Consider the following 17,076-nt stretch of genomic DNA (forward strand, 5'->3'; position numbering starts at 1 on the left):
AAACTCTATCTCTAAAAAAAAAGAAAAAAAAAAAAGAAAAGAAAAGAAAAGAAACAAAAAACGCTAGGACCAAAGGCTGAGCCACAATTAGAAACAGATTTTTACAGTTCACAATCTCCACATTCACAATGTAATTAAATATCCTGAAACACAGGCCCATCTTGTTCCCTCTCTGCAACCTGTCCCTGTACAACTGTCCCAGTAAAATGGCGCGCGCTCTCTCTCTCCTGCTGCTGCTGCTCTACTCTGCCCTCTCTACTCCACTGTTCCGCTCTCAAATTGGTTTCTCCACAGACAATAATGAACCAATTCAAATCACAGGTATAAAGGCAGTTTTAAAGTGAGGCTTCATTGATCTCAAGAGTGAAAGTCAGTGAAGTCACACGCCCTGGCTAAAGCAAGTGGATTTTATGGATTTGGGGCTCGGGGTGATCATGAGTGAGCTAGGAGCTGGGATTACACCCCGAACCTTCCGGACGCAGGCGCCCGCCCGCCCCGGGCGGCTGCGTGAATGTGGGACCCTCCTCCGCCGGTGTGGAAAGCCCGCCTGGGACTCCGCCGCCGGACGGCCACACGACTTTGTCCCCTTCGCCGGACTCCCCCGCGAGGTTTTGCCCACAGCTGGCGCAACCAACGTGGACCACGAACACCCACGCGACTTTAAGAACCGGGCCACACAAGTCTGCCAAGCAAGTATACATGCCTCGGGGCGCGGCCCCAAGGCTCTGTCTCCCTCACCTCTAGGTGCGCGCGCGCGAGCCTGTCGCGCCTGTCGCTTGACACAGCACAGCTCCATGCACTCCCAAAGGTCTTCGTTCTGCCGAGCCGCCCCCCGACCCCCACCTTGCGGAGTCTGGGGCCACAAACGGAGATCCCTACTTCCCCACTGGAGAGAGCCTTGGTCCCTGCCCGGGCTCGACCCCCACAGCAAACACTCCCCAGAAGGCGCCGGCGCCAGAGCCGCCTGTTTCTCGGCACGCAAGCCGCCAGCTGCGCTTGCGCGCCCGGTCTCTCATTTGCCGTGCCTCCCCCACCAAGTGGCGTCTGGGGGCTCCAAATAGAGACATTGACCCCCGAGTCCCCATGCGAGCTCCGCCCGGCCTTGCGGAACGAGGCTGAGTGAAAATTTCCCGCGCCGGGCGGGACACCGTAGCGCCCTTTCGGTGCCGTGCGCGAAACCGCTCAGCTACACCTCTTGCGGGCGCGTCTGTTTCTACGAAGAACAGAAGACGCGCAGCACAACTCAACACAGCAGAAAACCCCACGCCCGCGCGCGCCCAAGAGACGCGGACCTACGTCGTTTCCCACGGGTGGTGGACAACGGTGCAGAGCCAGCTCCAAGAGTGCCCCCTGCTGGCGCCTGCAAAAACCGTGAGTAACATCTCTCTCTGTCCACCCTACCCCCTTTCTCTCTCTCTGATTTTTAGCTAGTCTAACTCCTGCCCAGTTCAAAAAGACTAGGTCTCTTTCTCTCCCCACGTGTTCTCCAGCTCAAGGGCCAGATGGCAGCGGCTCCCTAGCCCCCAACTCTTCCCATCCCCCCCAGTTCCACAGAGGGCTCCTTCACAGCAAACAGCTGTCCTTCAAGCCACAGCGCCTGCTGTAACTATTTTCCTTGGTTGAGAGACTCCTTCTCGCGGCAGCTTCTTCCCCTGCTCCCCGTCAGGCTACAGCAATTTGGCTTAGCCAGCTCCCCTGGCTTTTTATAGGGAGGAGGAAGAGGGGAGGGGATAACTTAATTAGCTACGCCCCGGCCGCATGACTTAGTCCCCACTGACGGACTCCCCCCCCCCCCCCCGCAAGTTTTTTTCCCACAGGGCAGCCTGGGGTAGGAGAGGCAAGAGTCAAGTGCAGAAGCATTTGGTTGACCATTATCCAGGAAACTTCTGGAATCCCTTCCCAGCGAAAGGGGAGGATGCAAGGTGCTAAGAGAAACAAATAGACTAACCCCAGCAGCCCTCCAAGCAGGGCTAGCTGCGTGAGGAGTGGAGACTGTTGGAAAGCACGGAACGGAACTGTACTAACGGTTTGCAAAGTGACTTGATATCAATCTCCACCAGGCCAGACTCTGACATAATCTGGCTTGCCCTGTGACTGTACACTTTTTACTCACACCGCTCCTCTTAACTCTCAATGTATAATTTGTCTGATGCTCTGAATAAAGTTTGAGACTTCTCCATGAGACTTCAGTCCACCTCACTTATCAGCTCCATTCTCCCGGGTCCACTGCCTCCAGAGCAGTAAAGATGAGGGCTTCAGAGCAGCCATATCTAGACCACACACTACTCACTGTGTGCTGGGGAGGCGTGTAAGGCAGGGCTCCTTGGCAAAGGGACAGGAGTTGAAACAAGAGCACAACAGATTCAGGAGCCTGGAAGACTTGCTTACCCAGAGAGACACAGGAGCCCAGGGCTCTCGGGAGGCATTCCTGAGCAGCGAGCCCCACGGGTGAACAAGATTCCTGAACAGGTCCAGTGCTGTCAGGCCTGACTCTCAGGGGACTGAAGCCGGTGACCTGACCAACCTCAGGAGATACTGCCGGCTCATCTTATAACCTCAAAGATCAAGTCTATTGGGGAGACAGGTGCCCAATAGGGAGGGAGAACATGGCTCTTTCCGTTTCTAGCATCCCAGACACAGGGCTAGGTTGATAAACAGGCAGACCCCAGGCCTCTGAGCATGCACGTCCTGTTGATTCCAAAGAGGTGATTTGGCTGCCACAGCCTATACTTTATCTGATAGAGGTGAGAGCATCGTGTCAGGTAAGGAAGGAAGAAACTGCAGCTGAGCAGATGGTCACTTGCTGCAGAAGTCAGCCCAGGAAAGTTGTCCACAGAAGACAAACGTGCCAAGACTGTTTTGATTGTGGCAGAACTCAGCCAAACACACCAGAGCACGCATTTTGGCTGTGCAGCTGCTTCGGGCACAGATGCCAAAGGCTAGGAGGCCTCCTAGGAGCTCAGCTGTCTCTGCTCACTGCTCCTCTCTCTGTTGCTAGGGAAGACATTCCCAGAAACTCGTTCTTTTACACGGCCCACAAAACGGATGGTAAAAGTGTACATTTGGCATTTCTAAAACAGCCATGAAGTAAGTCATATGGGCCTGGCTTGGCCCAGGGGCTTCCCTGAAGCCAATCCCTGGGCAAGGGCTGGTGGGAGCCTATGTTAGTGGGATGTGATAAACACATGGATCGTTCGTGGAGTTGGGGCTTAGTTAACATTATTTCCACCAATGAGTTTAAAGTGGATCCTCAGAGGAATCTTACAGTTCAAGAAGAGAGAAGCCAGGAGGTGGTAATGCTGATAATCCCAGCACTCAAGAGACAGAGGCATGGCAGAGGATCTCTAAGAGTTTCAGGACAGCCTGCTCCACAGAGAGAAGAAACGTTGTCTCAAAAAAACAAAACAAATCAAGGACAACAACAAAAGAAGACTAGAAAACAGTTGCTGGTTAGCCAAATAATGGCAGTGAGCAAATACCACAATGGAAGAAATGGCATGGTCACCGGTGCTCACCTCGACAGGCAAAGCCGGACACAGAGTCATCCACGTTTTACCAACAGCTTCATGGCTGTGCCAGCTGGACATTACTAACTGTTGCGGTAAATCTCCGACCCATTGAAGTCCAGTCAAGGAAGACACAACTCAATTAATTACAAATGAATGCTGCACGCCTAGATTGGGCAGATTTACCATTGAACTACTCTATTCCCCAGCTATGAGATCTCTTACAACTTGCAGTTTCCTAGGTCATGATCTTCTACATCTTCTCTCCTTCCACCAACTGCCACTGCCCCAATGGCTCTTCTGACTCCTCCCTACCTCTGGCTCCTCCCACTCCTCTTCTACTGCCCAATCACTGGCTTTAGCCTTTATTTAACAAATTTGATTGGACAGAAGGTTCACAAGATTCACCCCTCCTTCACAGACCCTCCCAGGAGTGGAATTACCATGACAAGAGGCTGGGGCTATCCACAACTAACAATGGGTTCCAAACGTGCCTCCACATCACCAGTTCAGGCCCTAGCTCTGACCCAAGTTTACCTCTACGGACTGACAATACTAGACATATTGAGAGAACTCTCATGGAGGCCAGAGGTACCCAAAGGAACCTGAAGAAGAGAGACACCACTGTGCAAGTGTGATGATAATCCTGACCATGAGGATGGTGGCAGATGGCAGCGATGGCAGCGGTGGAGGTGATGGTGATGATTATGGTGACGGTGATTATGGTGACAGTGATGGTGCTTCGTGATATGTTTTATAATGCAGTGGCATGAAGCGGTGGGAGGGGGTGCCTCAGTGGGCCCATGATGAGACATCCCCCTCCCCAGGTACCAGCCATATGACAGGTCTAGTATAAAATGAAGTTGATTTGGGGCATGGGAAGGAGGATGTGAAGGGAGTAAAGGCAGAGAAAGGGGACAGAGAAGGATAGAAAGAGAGAGGAGAGAGAAAGAAGGGAAGAAGCAAGCTGGGAACATGTGGAGGGAGAGAGAGAGAGAGAGAGAGAGAGAGAGAGAGAGAGAGAGAGAGCCCAAATAGTCCTTTAACAGAAAGCCAGACTGTTGCTAGGTAACTGTTGGATGGAGCCTAGAAGAAACACTAACACTTGTGAAGATGTGGATAATGGTGGCGTTACATCATTGTCAGTCGCGACCTCTACGAACATTATCCTACATCTGACCACATAGCAGAGAGGAAAAACAAATGGCCACAGAGTGCTGAACAAGAATTGTTGCAAACTGAATTCTCACAAAGTTCTTTTAGAAGCAGCTCTGCTTGCTCAGACCCACTTTGCCACATTGCTGAACACCTACAGGGACACCAAAGATGTTTTAGGAGGGGATCACTGTGGTACAAAGATCTCAGGGCCAGGGAGGTCACTCACTCAGTAAAGTGCTTGCCACGAAGGCCTGAACACCTGGATTTGGATCGCCAGCAAGGCATTGAAGACCCCCAAACTTAGGGGGGGTTATTCAAGTCTCAGGAAATCACAGCCACCCCAAAATCACAAGACACCGTACCTGGATGCAATCAGCAGAGGTTTATTGGGAAGAGTTGGCTAGCCAACGGTCAAACTGCTCTTCCACACAGGAACAGAATTTGACCCCGCCAGCAAGCTGAGGAGCTTTTTTATAGCACGGGTGGGGAAAGGGAGGAATTCTCGTGCGGTTACACATGATTGGTTATTTTATAAATTTTGAACATCAGCAGGCTGTAATACTAGGAAGACCTCAAGGGGGGGAGGGGTAACCAAGAACAGTGGAAAGTTAGCTACTTCTTGGAACCACCGAGATGACTTGCATCTTTCTCTGTGGTCAGAAATGTGTCTTCTTGCTTTGGGCCCTCCCCACCCTGACGCTTGAGGAATGTTGCTCTTCCCTGAATGTATCCTGGGGCAGTGAGGACCTGAAATCTTACATCCAGTTCCGCTTTCTGGAACTTGCATTCTTTTGCTCAGGTCTAGGGTAAAGAAAAAGCCTGTATATATTTCATTAAATAGTCTTTATAATTTTTCACTCTACAGCATGATGATACAAATCTGTAACTTCAGTACTATGGATACATGCAGATTTCTGGGGCATGCTGAGAGACCCTGTTTCAAAACAGAAAACCAAGAATAACAAAGGGAGAGACCTTCTGTTGACCTTGGGCATGCACACACATGCAATTGCCATGCATACACATGCAAATGCCATGCACACACATGCAAATGCCATGCACACACTTGAAAATGCCATACACACACATGCAAATGCCATACATATGCAAATGCCATGAACACACATGCAAATGCCATGCACACACATACAAGTGCCATGCACACACACATGCAAATGCTGTGCACACACATGCAAATACCTCCAGCAGCTCCAACCCCTCCCCCAACACATGTGCCCACATGTCCAAGGTGGGAGTTACTAATATGGCAAGGACCCCAATGGGAGAGAAGCCAAGAGGAGGTGGGGGAGGGGCAGCTGCTCTGTCAGGCTCTGCGGGAAGCTCAGCAGAAATCTTGGGAATTTCGCCACCAGCACCAGGCACTCTTAGATCCCATTCCCATCTCTTCAAGGAGACAAAGAAGGGAACAGAGGCACAGGTGGCTCTCCATTGCTGGGCCCTGTAGGAAGGAGATGTCCCTTGGTCATGGAATTCTGAAGCAGAGCATGGAGCCAAGAGCGGGAGGGCTGGAGGGAGGAGGACGGAGAAAGTGTAGATAGAGCTGTAGAGTGAAAAATTATAAAGGCCATTTTATGAAATATGTGTAGATTTTTCCGCCTTACAGAACTCGGAACTGAAAATAAGATTTCAGACTTTCACATTCCAGGTGAAGGACACTTGCTGGATTACATTCCCCAAGCCTCACCCAAGGCAGGAAGGCATTCCTGACTACAGATAAAGATGTTATCACCTAGGTGGGGCCATAGCCCTATAGCTGGAAAAAAGTGACTCTAGATCATTTGGGCTAGATTCTCTGAAATGTTCCACTGTTCTTGGTTACCCCTCCCTTGGTCTTCCCAGTGCTATGTTCAAAATTTGTAAAACAACCAATCATGTGTAAGCGCTCGAAAATGCCTTCCTCCCCCCACCCCATGCTATAAAAGACCCTTTATCCCACCACACGTGGCCAAAAACCCTGCTCTTGGAGCTAAAGAGCTTGTCGTTTTTGACCGCCGGCTCCTCCCCTAATAAACCTCTGCTGATTGCATCCAGGTATGGTTTCTTGTGATTTTTGGGTGGTCGCGATCCGGAGGCTTGAGGAAGGGTCTCCCGAGTATGGGGGTCTTCAGAGCCATGTGGAGCCGGGCTCACACTCTGATCAGCAGTGAGAATGACAGCGCCCACCAAGGCCAGATGCTGACATTCTGCTCTGCATACTTATTCCAAAGTTCTCGTGTCAACCATCAATCAAAAAGCTGCCCCACAGACATGCCCACAGGCCAGTCTGATAGAGGGAATTCTTCAATTGAAATTCCCTCTTCCCAAGTGACTCTAGTTGGTGTCAAGTTGACAAAAACTAACCAGCACAGGCTATCTTCTGAAAATGCATTACAAAGCAATTGTGTTATTTTGTGAATATCCCGCGTGTTCAGACAAACTAAGAATGGCTACAGCATCATCAGGCTTATGTGATCTGTGGTTGACTGAATCAGTTTTTGTACAACACATAACTGAACATACATACAGACATGCACATGACACAGCATATGATATATACATGCATGCCAAGTCACACACAATCACATATATATGTGTGTGTGCGTGTGTGTGTGTGTGTGTGTGTGTATATGTAAAAAAGACACACTTACCTGTGCATACACATGAAAATGCAAACATATAGACATGCATACATGAAGGAACACATAAACTGAGACACACATGAAGATACATACATGCAGACACACATATAAAAATGAATATACACATGGGTGCACACTCGTGCAAGCTCACTTACGCAAACTCACCTGTGCAAACACACAATGCTGGAATGCATGTGTAGACACATGATATATGCAGGATCTCACATGCAAGCATGTACACATGATGGTGTATACACATGCAGGAATGTTCATGCACACATATACACACTAAGTAAATACATGAAAGAATATAATACAGCCACACAAGTGAAGAATACATTTATGTAATAATATATCTATATATGCACACATACATACAAGAGACATACATATAGGCACACTCATGCAGGAACTTATATATGTAGGCATATATGCATGTACACACACAAAACATACACATAGGCATATACATGTACATATATACATGTTAGCACACATATGCCGATACACCCATGTAAACACACACATACAGGCACATATATATTCAGGCAAACATGGATGCACACACTGAGTCAGGGGACAGGCTCACTTCTAAGACTTGCCCAGTTCCTGAGTTCCCCTGGCTCACAGGGCCCCTGCCTTCCACCCTCTCTCACCTAATCTGATGCTGTTTCTGAGACACCAGAGGTTAAAATCTGACAGGTTTCTACTCTCTGACTCCCCATTCCTCACTCTTCTTCAGGGTAGCTTCACTCTCCTCTGAGCACGTCTAGTCACGGCTCCAGTAGACAGCATCACCCTCAGAACAGACCCTCGTTCACTCTCCTACTGTACTAGTCCAGGCTCCAGTAGAGACAGCAACACAGCAGGAGGTGACCTGCTGCCCTGTACCCCCAGCTCATGCTTAGGAATGATGGGCCAAGACCTCTGAGCCTTAACAGTTAGTGGCTTAATCTTGCAGTTTCTAAGCCCTGGAAACCTACCTCCTCTACTGGTTCTCCCTCCCGTAGTGGCACCAGAGGTCAAGATTCAGTAACAGAAATCAGAGGTCGTCAGGTCCTCCCAAGGCTGCTCTTCTGGGCCTGTGGACGTGGTCCTCTCTGTGACCTTTCATGGTTTTCTTTTCTGGGACTTTGTGCTCAGACTTCCCTCCTCTATGAGGCCACCAGTCATTGGGTTAAGGCACCCACTCCAGCACGACGTTGTCCCAACTGACGTAGCCAATGATCTTCACAAAAAGGTCGTGTTGCAAGAGGCTGTGGAGGGCAGGACCGTATCACGCAAGTTTGGGGGAACCTTTAACCTGTAACACCTGTGAAATGGGGGTAGAGGGTTGGCATCTGCCAGAGTCAGTGTAAGGTGGCAGGAACTGTCACACAGCAAGACGACGATGGTATGAGCATGCCTAGTACACAGAGCTGGGCAGGGAGGCCTACTCCAATCATGAAGCTGTCTTCTGTCTACTGTGGCTCTTGACTAGAGGAGCAAGGGCTGGGGTGTTCTGCATAGAAACTGGCCATGGGGAGCATTCCTTGGGCTGCTGGTGTCACATGGCCAGAAAGGAGGTGGTTTATCCCTTTCTTGCCAACACATGCCTGTCCTCTCAGACCTCCAATTCTTGCTCTGAAGGGACTTGGAGAAACCCTTCAAACAAATGATGACAAAGAGAAGCTGACCAGCCTACAGGAACCTGTACAATGTAACCAGTGCCTGGAAAGGCCACAGCCATTGCAAGCCTTGGACTTTCTGCCACTGGAGGTGGCTTCTTGATTCCATTTCCGTTTCCTCGCAGGTGATGCGCTGTATCCACCCATGAACCCAGTCTGCACCCAGCTCAGGTCACTTCCTGTTCCCTGCAGCTGAAGGCACCTGTGCCCAGGTGCTCCTTACCTTCCAGCCCCATGATTAGGATTTTACAGGTTCCTTCCTCTGGGTGTGTGATGTCGACAAACCAGAGATGGTGGCAGCCAGCAAGGATGTAACCAGATTTTAGGAGCACCCATGTTAAAGTCTTGGTCTTCAGGCTCTAGCACTCTCAGGGAGATGAGGAAACATGGGACTCAGATCTCAGCCTCTTTTTCTTTGTCCTCCCTCCCTTCTTTCCTCCCTCCCTCCTCCCTTCCTTTCTTTTTTGCTTCCCGCCTGCTATGAGTGAGCAATTCCCTCTGCCCCATTCCTCCTGTGTTGTGCCTATCCTCCACTCGTCCAAAGCAACTGGGCAAAGCAACCATGAAATGAAATCTCAAGGTCACGAGACAAACCAGCCTTTCCTTGTAAGTTATTTGTCTCTGGCATTGCGCCACAGTGACAGAAAAACTAATATTTGCACATGTGTTCTCTTGTCTGGGCACAGGGAGCCCAGCCAGCCTACAGGAGGATGCAGTGTCTCAACTAAGGTTAGACATCCCCAGAGGGATCGCCAGAGCCACTCACAGAACACAGAAGGACCCCAGGCAGACAGTCACATGAGCAAAGGTAACTAACTCCCTGCATGCCTCTGTCTGAGTGCAGCTCCAGGGTGAGTTGACACGCAACTCAAGAGTTGCTGTTTCTCAGTTTCACTGGACAAAAGAACCATGATCCTCCTGTGCGGTCTTCAGTGTTGAGCAGTGACCAGGGGGAAGTCAGTGGGAGTCTGACCACCAGCAAGCTGTCTCCCTTCCTGCGTGGTACCTTCTCTCCTGGGATCCCATGTTCCTAGGCATCTGAAGAAGAGTGCTGGAGGTGACAAGTTCCATGAGACAGATGGCACAGCCTCATGCACAATCTCCTTTGATAAAGTTGCTAAAAAAATGTATGTGTAGTGCTGAAATTATTTAACTGTTATTATGAGTTTTTAAAATGATTTGGACTTAACTGATCAATTAGATTAAATTATACAGTAGTGAAAGCTGGCAAAAAGCCCAGGCTAGAACTGGAAGAATGTGAACAGCACACAGTCCTGGCTTGATATCAAGCACAATTTTTTTTTTAATGATTAAAACAGTTTTTTAAGCTGTGGTGGTAGTGATACTTTTTATTTTTTTATTTTTTTATTAATCATTTTATGCATTTACATTTCAAATAATATCCCTCTTCCTGGTTATGCCTTCACGAGCACCCCATCTCATCCTCCCGCTCCCTCCTCCCCTTTGCCTCTATGAGGGTGCTCCTCCACCCACTCACACACTCACCCACTCCCGCCTCACAGCTCTAGCATCCCTGTATGCTAGGGCATCAAACCTCCATAAGACCAAGGGCCTCCCCTCCCACTGGTGCCAGATAAGACCATCCTCTGCTACATGTGTACCAGGAGTCACAAACCCAACCATGTATTGTATTCTTTGGTTGGTGGTTTAGTCCCTGGGAGCTCTGTGGAGTCCGGTTAGTTGATATTGTTCTTCCTATGGGGTTGCCATCCCCTTCAGCTCCTTCAATCCTTCCGCTAATTCTTCCATTGGGGTCCTCAGTTGGCTGTGAGTATCTGCATCTGTATTGGTCAGGCGCTGGCAGAGCCTCTCAGGAGAAAGCCATATCAGGCTCCTGTCAGCCTGTCTTTAAATCCCAGCACTTGGGCAACAGAGGCTGGTGGAGTTCAAGGCCAGCCTAGACTACAGAGTAAGTTCCAGGACAGCCTGGGATACACAGGTACACAAAGAAATCCTGTCTCAAAAAAAAAAAACAACTGTGTGTGTCTGTGTGCCGTGTGTGTGTGTGTGTGTGTGTGTGTGTGTGTGTGTGTGTGTGTGTTTCTCTGCAAGAGCAGCGGGTGTTCTCACAGTATAATTTCTTCATCCTTTGCACTTTAAAGATGAAAAATGGGACTGTGACAGGTTATTCTAATGGTTTGCAACAGTGAGCCAGCTGATGTGAGTGTAACATTTCTCCATGAACCCTGAAGGGGACATGTATGGCCAGGCCCATTCTGGTGTCTGCTCAGGATGCTGACTTCACACGGTGACGGGAAGGGTATTCCCAGCCTTGCCCACATTCTGCCTCTGTTCAGTTTCTACCATCTTCAGTCAGGCTAGTGCACCTCACACGTGACCAACCCATACAACTCCAGAACGCAGTGAAGGGTTAAGACAAAAGAAGGCAGCTTCCTTGTTTTTTTATTTGTAAGTAAAACTACTTTACATATGATGGCCCAGAAGGCTAGGGTACATCAGAGAATATATGTAAGTCACCTCAACAGAGTCTCAGCATATGAAAACCCAGATTGGCTAGTTCCGATGACAAATATAACAAGGACTCTTTTGTTTTCAAGGGTGTGTGCAGTGTTCCTGTGTGTGGCTAAGAGCATATCAAGGCAAGGTGGGCCCTGAATGAGTCCAATCATTCAGGATAGGAGGAAGTGCAAACAGGCTCCTCCTCCCCTTCCCTTCAAACTCCCCCTCCTCCTCTTTTGCAGCCATAGACTTGACTGAGGAGTTGAGAGCACTTGATGCTCTTTCAGAGGACTGGAGTTCAGTTTCTAGCACCAAGTGAGGGGAACTGTGACTCTCGCTGTCTGGGATCCAATGCCCTTTCTGGCCTCTCTGGGTACCTACCCACAAATAAGATAAATATCTTTTTAAATTTCTTTAGACAGGGTCTCACTATGAAGGTCTGGCTGGTCTGGAACTCAGTATGTAGACCAGATAGTCTTGGTGATGGTAAATTCACAAAGATTTTCTGTCTCTGCCTCCCAAGTGCTGGGACTAAAGGCATGTGTCACCACACACAGCATAGAAAATACAGCTTAATTTTTTTCCCTTGGTACAATAAACTAGGACATTTTTCCCCCTAAAAAACTAATTCATAGAGTGAAGACAGGAAAGTGGCAAGCTCCGTTACATTTGTCTTACGGTTTGACACAACACAGTAAACCTCCCCATCCCCCTCCCTCCCTCCCTCCCTCCCTCCCTCCCTCCCTTCCTTCCAGACAGCTCAAGCTATCTTCAGACTCACTATATAACCCATGTATGCACACAGCCTGGTGACCCTCTGTCCCAGCCAAGGACATCTCTGGCACAATCCTCTGTCTCTACACAAATGCCAGAATCACTCTCAGGACACAGCTGGTCCTGAGCCCAACCCTTGGTTCCTAATAAGGGACAAGGTACAGGGGTGCAGGGCACAGACTGTCCCAGTGTAGTGGCACCAGACTGGACCACCAGTCTTGTGTGTGCATCTTGAGTTAGGCTGGGTTCTGTGGCATTGATGCAAGCCACTTGAGATCCTGATTGGTGGGTGGACTGGGTCGGGGATCAGGATGGACACCATATCCTGAGCAGCCTGGCCTGCTGGGCCTTGAAGGGAGGCTATAGCTCTGTCAGCTCCTGTCCCACAGGCTGCTCGCAGGTGGTGGGAACCCTGCACCGCCTTCTCTAAGGTTCTGGAACACCCATGAAAGGGTGAAAAAAGCCCCTTTCCAGGAGGAGCACTTATCATCCTCTTGAGACTTGACATACTTCATGCAGCTCCCTACCTCTGTCTCTTCCTAGCCTCAGGACCCTTGCACTGAGAGAGACCAGCCCATGACAGAAGCACACACTGGTGAGGGACAGCTAATTTGTCCCTAAGGAAGGCCACCAACTCTTCCCAAGCCTCATCTGAGGCCAGCTTGCCTTCCATCAGTGTGGGAGAGTTTGATCAGGGACTCCTGGCCTTAGCAGCCTCGGGTGGACAAGGGAAGGCCTTGTCACCTGCCCTGACACCCTTCCCAGCCCCCCACTCCACTCTCTTCCTCTCCTATCCAGCTCAGGTCCCCCAATTCTATATAACACTTAACAGTCACACCATGGCCAGTGTGGCCCTCCATGGCAGTTGCTTTGAAAAGGAACACTGACCCAAGAGTGGCCCCTGTGGTCTGCAGAATTCCAGGAACATAAATGCCCTCTAGGGTGTTAAACACACTCAGTCCTTGGGAGCAAGTGGCATGTAGTTTCCGGGAGGATGTGGACCCAAAGACAGCAAACCAAATCACTGGAACCCAAAGCTTCATAAAAGAGTGCCTCATAGGCTTGAGAAGGTGTGAGCTGCCAGAAACACAATGGTCTCTTGGCCCCACCCATCGTGGTCAGATCAAACCTATGCAAGGGTCTGCTCCACCTGTCTGGAGGTCCAGTCTTCCATTTGAGACACGACTCATCTCTACTTCTTCCAAATCTACGTGCAATAAATCAGATGTAAAAGGACAAACGTGGGACAGCATCTCACCTGACATGTCCAGACTAAGTCTGGAGAGATGGAGTGCACCCAGGACATGGGGAGAAAGGGGATTCATTGCTTTTAAGTACCAGGGTTCTGGGAGACACTGGACACATTCTGAACTAGACATACACGGTGGCAACACACACAAAACAATAATAATTCAAAGACAGGAACCTATCACAGATTTCTACAACTTCTGAGGATTTTGTCATTTGTTAATGGTCCCAGATTTTTTTTAATCTTTTAAAAATATTCGTTATGTACATGCGTCTGTCTCCCAATACCAGCCCTATTTTGACTTGGATAGTTGCAATGGGCTATGTTGATGCACAGGTATTTCCATTCACAGGAGAGACAGCCACAGCCTGTGGGTAGAGGTGAGTCCCTTCAGGTGTGTGTCCATGGTATCTGAGCTCTAGGGGTTCCACTGGCAATCATGGCCCTCATCTCAGGGGATTACCTGTTTTTCTGACTTACAGCCCCAGCACACCCTCCATGCAGACACCTTGCCAGTATCCCGGGAAAACTGGTTCATCAGCTTGTGAGTGATTTCTACAAGTAAGGCCCCTACTACTGTGAAGCCAAAACAGGCTGAGGCCTGTTGTGTCCACAGCAAACTTTCCCCTCCGCCTAATCCTAGCTCAGCTCAATTGTGTCACGAGGTAAAATATAAGGGGCCAAAGGCCAGATGCAGGGGGCTGGAGTGCCAGGTGTGAGGGTCTCAAGATCCCAGCTGTGAAGTCCTGCAATGATTAACCCAAGTCCTTGGCCCTGGAACGATGTCATCAAGAGATGTCACTGAGTCAGGCGCCATTGTCATCCTGGCTTTCCCTGCAGACAAGGCTACAGGGCTCAGAGAGCTCACAAGGTTTACATGGTGTAGAGACTGGAATATGCTTGGCCCAAGGGAAGTACCACTATTGGGAGGTGTGGCCTTGTTGGACGACGTGTGTCACTATGTACGGGCTTTGAGGGCTCCTATTACTCAAGCTGTGCCCAGTGCAGAAGAGTCTGTCTCCTCCTTGTCCACCTTTGGATCAAGATAGAGAACTCTCCACTCCTCCAGCACCATGTCTGCCAGGACACTGCCATGCCTCCTGCCATGACGAAAATGGACTGAACCTCTGAACCTATAAGCCAGCCCCAACTAAATGTTCTCCTTTGTAAGAGTTGCCTTGGCCCTGGGGTCTCTTCACAGCAATGGAAACCCTAAGACACATGGGCTCACCAGTGAGCGACCAGAACACCTGACTCAAGTCTTCTCTACTGTCCCGTTTTCTGCCTTGCCTTCCACACAGGGTGCATGGTCAGTACAGGTCATGGGGACAAGACACCAGTTCCACCCTCCCAGAGCACTCCCTCTTCTTGAGAAGAGCAGGGCTGGAGAGATGGACTCGCAGGTAACAGCACACACTGCTCTTGCAGTGGACCTGAGTTTGCTTCCCACATCTATGTCAGAAAGCTCACAGCTGCCTGCAACTTCAGCTCCAGAACTGACACCCTCTTCTGGACTCCAAGGGCACCTGCACTAATGTGCATGTACCCATAACATGCACACACGTGTGTGTGTGTGTGTGTGTGTGTGTGTGTGTGTGTGTGTGTGTGCACGCGCGCAGTTATGAGCACTGACTGCTCTTCCAGAGATCCTGAGTTCAATTCCCAGAAACCACATGGTGGCTCACAACCATCTGTAATGGGATCCAATGCTCTCTTCTGGTGTGCATGAAGACAACTACAGTGTACTCGCATACATAAAATAAATAAGTCTTAAAATAAGTGAGTGGAGTTACAGACAGTTGTGAGCACCCTGTGGTACTGGGCATCAAACCAGGTCCTCTGGAGAAATATGGTTAACCCACAAGCCCTCTCTTGCCCCATTCTTTTTGTTTGTTTTTGTAGTGGGCTTCAGATGGGATTGACCTGCCCCCAAACAGTCATGAAGAGTGTTGTGTCATTGTGGGTCAGTGGTCCTATGAGGGAAAAGGTTCAAACTGCAGGGCTTCCAGAAATGACCACACAGCCTCTCAGCCTAGCCTGTGCAGCCCAAAGCCAGGCCTTGGCCTGGGACTGACAGAGCAGCAGCTGAGGCTGCCTCTTGTCTTCTTGGCTCCCAGGGTCGGCCGCAGCACTATGGCCCTTTATACAAAGCCTGCTGGCCTTGACCAGACCAAATTGCATCCAGACAGCCTGGCCAGTTTCTGGAGCTGTGACCACTTCAGGATGCTAGGCAGAGTGAGTGCACAGCCTGAGAGGAAAAGAAAGAGCCAGGTACGTGGGAGGCTGAGGCAGAAGGGTGGCTGGTTTGAGGACAATGTAGACAATACAGCAGCTGAGTCCATTCAGGAAGTCAGGGAGAGTCAGTGCCTAGCTTAAAGGCCCAGACTAAGCCCCAAGCAGCACAACAGCACACTAAAGTGAAAAATATTTTTTTTTTTTTTTTTTTTTTTGAGACAGGTGGCCTCGGATGCAGATCCATCTGCCTCCCACTCCCAGCCCTGTGAGTCCACTTAAACTCATCCTCTCAGCACTGGGGAGGCAGAGGCAGGCCAAGGTCAACCTTAGTTCAGTCTGGTCTACAGAGTGCCAGGACAACCAGCTTGTCTAAAAGCCATAAAAAGCAAAAATCTGAGTTCAGAACCTGCTCTGGGTCTTGTCTTCCGGGTGTGGCCAGGTGCAGTCTCAGTCACTAGGGGCACAGATTCACACCTTGGCAGTGGCAGCTGTTTCACGTTTGTTCTTCAGCTGGTGACGTCAACTTTGGGAGGCTGTAAGGAAGCCTATTGGAGATGGCAGGGACTGTACACAGAGCCTTGGAGAGAGGCCTCTCTGGCCCCTTCCTGTCACCCCATCATATTCTGGCCATGAGCTGAGCTGCTCCACCAGGCCTCTCAGGCCCTCCTTTTAGAGGTCTGTAAAGCATTTATCACTGGACGGCCAGGCAAGCTGGTGGCTCAGTCTAAAGACTGCACTGCACTGCCTCTGCATGCATATGCACCCCAGCACCACTGTGTGGCCCAGACCTATCACAGCAGCTGGAGGTGGAGGCTGGACACCAGGAGTTCAAGGTGTCCACACTGAGTGGACTGGGAGGGTCAGGGTGCTGGATACTGGTGCACTGATAGCTATTCTTGGGGATCCCTGCCCAGGACTCACGCACATCCTATGGTTTCTGTTGCAAGGGCAGGTGAACAGGTTAACCAACAGCCACAACCATCCAAAGCTGAAGCCCTCCAAGCTCTGCTGCCTGCCACAGGCCTGGGTAGGCCAAAGGCATCAGTGTGGCCTGTTCTAACCATACACTCTGCTGCAGCCCGGCCTCTAACACAGCAGTACCCGTAAAGACCCGAGGGCTCTGTGGCTAAGAAGCACTCGAAGAGAACACTGGTGGCTCCCGAGGATCTGACGCCCTCTCTTCTGGCCCCTATGCACACTGCAGGTACGTGCTGCAGTCATGTATAGGCAAACACTAACATATATTAAATAAAGACTAAAAAAATTTAGACCTGAGACCATGCCTATCATGCCAGCTATCAGGATTGCTCCAAGTTCTTGGCCAGCCTGGGCTATTACTACTGCCTCAGCAGATCCATGGAGATGGC

The 17,076-nt window shown here is 50.0% G+C and overlaps 1 long non-coding RNA gene across 1 annotated transcript; it reads left to right on the forward strand.

Moving 5' to 3' along the window:
• The first annotated feature begins 542 nt into the window (after positions 1-542).
• LOC143434713 (uncharacterized) lies at positions 543-10,239 on the forward strand. Its single transcript, XR_013104434.1, has 3 exons — positions 543-1,371; positions 9,657-9,778; positions 9,860-10,239. It is a non-coding gene; the product is annotated as an uncharacterized LOC143434713 (long non-coding RNA).
• Positions 10,240-17,076: the final 6,837 nt, after the last annotated feature.

Source organism: Arvicanthis niloticus, chromosome 16 (genome assembly GCF_011762505.2).
Source record: "Arvicanthis niloticus isolate mArvNil1 chromosome 16, mArvNil1.pat.X, whole genome shotgun sequence".
NCBI classification, from domain to species: Eukaryota; Metazoa; Chordata; class Mammalia; order Rodentia; family Muridae; genus Arvicanthis; species Arvicanthis niloticus.